General features: G+C 36.6%; 1 pseudogene; it reads right to left on the bottom strand.

Annotated features, from left to right (window-relative positions):
• Nucleotides 1-409: 409 nt before the first annotated feature.
• LOC136388595 (olfactory receptor 5B2-like) lies at nt 410-1,345 on the bottom strand (annotated as a pseudogene).
• Between the last annotated feature and the right edge of the window lie 3,087 nt (nt 1,346-4,432).

Raw genomic sequence — 4,432 nt, 5'->3', positions numbered from 1 at the left:
CTATATTCCATTTACTTCTTACAATGTCCCACTCCAGTGTGAGTGCCCACGTGGAGTACATATATATGCCTTGGTCCGTCACCTTGTTTGTGCTCCACTTTAACATGCATATTTGCATTGGCATGTGGTAGAGACAATGTAAGTGGAACAAGTGAATAAACAAGATGTCATTAGTGACATTTGCCAAGTAGGGGCCAAAACTTCTAATGCTTTTACTTAACCATCCTCTGTCAAGTATTACATTTCTGAATATGTTTTCTTTTCAAAAGACAAAAACTTTTGAAAAGCTAAAGACATTATTTTAGAAATTTAAATGCAATATAGAGCTTAAAGAGTAATTCACTGCATGGTAAAATTCTGAAAGAAATTAAACAGTGCTATTCAGCATACTACAAGGCTTAAATCCTAATCACATTGAAAAGTGTGCCTTCTCAACAACAACTTTAAATGTACTCTTGACGTCCTTATTTCTCAGGTTGTAGACCAGAGGGCTCAGAATGTGGATTTCCATAGAATAGAAGACAAAAGCTATTTTTTCTCTGTCCATGAAATGTCTCGAGCTGGACTGTAAGTACATGAAGATGACAGTCCCATAGAAGACAGAGACAGTAGTGAGATGAGAAGTGCAGGTGGACAAAGCTTTCTTGTGGCCTTGAGCTGAGTGCATCTTCATGATGGTAATAAATATAAATAGGTAAGAAATTAATACCACCAGAAGAGCAAAAAAGACATTAAAGCTAGACATAAAAACAAGAAATTATTCACTTATGTGTGTATCTGAACTACAGAGAGCCATGACAGCTGGAGCATCACAGAAAAAGTGATTGACCACATTGGACTTACCAAAAAAAAAAAAGACTGAATATGTTCCCAACATAGAAGGAGGTATTTTAGAAACCACAGATGTAGGAGCCTAGGCCTGATGCACACACACACCTGTCGTCATGGTCATGAGGTAATGTAAGGGTTTGCACACTGCTACATAGTGGTCATAGGCCATGGAGGACAATGGGTAAATTTCTATAGTGGCAAAGGCACCAAAAAAGAACATCTTAGCAGCACAGGCATTGTAGGAGATGACCTTGTTGCCTATAAGTAACCCAGCCATGACTTTGGGAGTGGTAGATGAGGAGTAACACAAATCCACCAGAGACAGGTTACTAAAGAAAAAGTACATAGGAGTGTGGAGAGGAAAGTCCGAGAAAATCAGCACAATTGTCCCGAGGTTCCCAACCACAGTGATGAGATAAATGAGAGTGAACATGATAAAGAAGGGGACCTGTAGTTCTAGGACATGGGTTAGTCCAAGGAGGATGAAGTGTGTCACTTCTGTCTTATTCTCCATCAATTATTTATGGGAATCATGAGATGTGTTGTATAAGTGAGAACTAAAGGAACAAATAAAAAGAAGAAAATTGTTAAATTAAAATGTATAAATACAATGTGCAGTACGTTTTAATTGTTTATCTTTCAAAATTATCTTGACCTAATGTTAAGCATCTTACATATAAATGTGTGTGTATGCAATGAGTATTATTATAATTTTTACTTTACAATTAACAATAAAGAATTTGGGAAATTGGTGATATTTTAAAATTATATCACTAGCATAAAGAAGACTCAAGATGCAAAACTCATTCTCAGTTCTAACACAATCAAATTTTGTGTGTGTTTAGCTGCCACTGTTTCAGCATATTTAAACATGTCACTAGTAATAAAAATGATATCATGGGGAAAAGGTGGAACTACAGTTCAATCTTGTTAATTTATTTTGTTCCCTTTGTAGTTTATATAATGGTTACTTTACATTTCTGCTTTTCTGTAACCTCTAGTAAGCCGATTGTTAGTGAACAAGATGAAGTTACCACCCTACCCATTCAGAGCATCATTTATCTTATATTTTTATTCATCTTTTTTAGAGAAGTAGCAGGATATTTTATAAGTACCGTTAAATTCCCCACTAATAGAAAATTTAACATTTATACTCCAGCCTCTATTCACTATTTTAAAAATTAGTTTTAAACAACTATTTTTGTACTCATATAACACAGTATATGTAGCTTCACTAATAGTGTATGTGGAATAATTACCTTTCCTTGTTCCTTGAAGGGAAAGGACCGGCAGTCTTGAATAGTAAGTATAAAATCAAAAATCCATCCATGAAATAATGGATAAATAATGATAAACAAGCTATATCTTAGGAGTTACCAAAATTTTCTAAGTTCTCTATAATGGGGAAAGTTAGACGAAAGAACTCTAACAAGGACCCAGAACGTAGGGTTTACGTCTGGATCTAATGTAAATTCGGCCCTTGGAGGAGTCCACTACGTTTGTCTTGTTTGTAAAATAAAAAAAATAAAATTGTTTCTGTCACATAATTTACAGGATTGTGTCTGTAAATTTCAAAGAGAAGGTCTATAAAACAACTGTGTAAGAAGTTACCATTTTAAAGTCCCTTTTTTATCTTGGGGTGATTTTCTTGGCCATGGTTGCAGGTTTATAACAATTCTTCAGTAGACAATAGGCTTGTGTGTAATGACAAGTATTAACACTCAGATGAATGTATGATAATCAAAGTACCCAGCATGCCATGTGGTCTGTCTAAAACAGGTGTTGGGAACCTATGGCTCGCGAGCCAGATGTGGCTCTTTTGATGGCTAAATCTGGCTCGCAGACAAATCTTTAATAAAAATATAATGTTAAAAATATAAAACATTCCCATGTATTACAATCCATTCATTTCCTACTGCTCATGTTAATGGTTGTGGGTGGCTGGAGCCAATCACAGCTGTCCTCCAGGACAGCACCAAATTTTTATTGGATAATGCTTAACATGGTTTGTTGATTGGCTCTCACGGAATTACATTTTAAAATATGTGGCGTTCATGGCTCTCTCAGCAAAAATGGTTCCTGACCCGTGGTCACAATGATGTTGTGTGGAGTGTTGTTGGTATTTCAGAGGCCAATGCAAGAGATCCAGGATTGAATTATAGAGATATGGAGTTCTCAGGGAACATGCCCCATGAGGGCATCTATAGCTCCTCATCCCACTGTCTTAGGAAAGAAATAATTAAACTGCCTATGGGTATCTAGCTGTATAATGAATGTGCATGCATATTTTGGTATTACTTGTTAATTTTTCCATTTCTAAATTAATAACTTACAAACAGTATGATTCACACTTTTTTTTTTCTGTGTATAGTTCTAAGAATTTGTTCGAATATGTATGGTAAGGTAGCTACTACCAGAATCAAGATAATAGAACATTTCCAACATGTATACAAAAGCACAAGGTTCTTTGTTGTCAACTCTTTGCCCTACTCACTGCCTCAGGATTCTACTGAACTGTTTTTTGTATATAACAACCTTGCTTCTTTCACTTGTTATAATGTGTTTAAGACCCATCAATATTGCTACTTTTACAGATAGTGGAAATATTTTTGAGTAGTATTTTATTTTATGGACATTACAGATTGTTTATTCATTCTTCAACAGAGAGAAATTATGTTTGTTCTATGGTCTGGTAGTTATAAATAAAGTTAATCTAAATGTATGCCTAAAGGTTTTTCTAGGAACCTAGTTATTTTGTTTGGTTCTTTGTTTTTCAAGAGTGAGAGACAGACAAACAAGGAAGGAGAGAGATGAGAAGCATCAACTGGTCATCGTGCACTTTAGATATTTATTGATTACTTTCTCATATATGCCCAGGGGTTGGGTTTTCAGATGAGCCAGTGACTCCTTGCTCAAGCTCAGCGATCTAAGACAGAGGTCCCCAAACTATGGCCCGTGGGCCACATGCGGCCCCCTGAGGCCATTTATCCGGTCCTGCCACACTTCCAGAAGGGGCATCTCTTTCATTGGTGGTCAGTGAGAGAAGTACAAGATGTATCTGCATCCTGTGCTCCTAGAGTACTGTATGTGGTGGTGCTGCAAAGCACGGCATCGCTCACATACAGTACTACTTCCAGTGACATGAGATGCATACATCACGACTCCAGAAGCACATCATATCACTTGTTACAGCTAGAAGTGACAAATATGGAACCAGAAATTGACCATCTCATTAGCCAAAAGCAGGCCCATAGTTTCCATTGAAATATTGGTCTGTTTGTTGATTTAAATTTACTTGTTCTTTATTTTAAATATTGTATTTGTTCCTGTTTTGTTTTTTTACTTTAAAATAAGATATGTGCAGTGTGCACAAGGATTTGTTCATAGTTTTTTATAGTCCAGCCCTCCAATGGTTTGAGGGACAGTGAACCGGCCCCCATGTAAAAAGTTTGGAGACCCCTGATCTAAGATAAGAGGCATGATTTTTTTAGTGCCTTTGCTATGCACATAGGGGTGGGGGTAACTTTCTGACAGCCGATAAAGGGTGAAAAACACATTCCCACAGAACAATCCTCAGAGAACACTGCAAAGTTAGACAGGC

Source organism: Saccopteryx leptura, chromosome 1, assembly GCF_036850995.1.
Source record: "Saccopteryx leptura isolate mSacLep1 chromosome 1, mSacLep1_pri_phased_curated, whole genome shotgun sequence".
NCBI lineage: Eukaryota > Metazoa > Chordata > Mammalia > Chiroptera > Emballonuridae > Saccopteryx > Saccopteryx leptura.
Note: the sequence above shows the minus strand (reverse complement) of the source record. Positions and strands in the feature narration are given on the sequence as shown.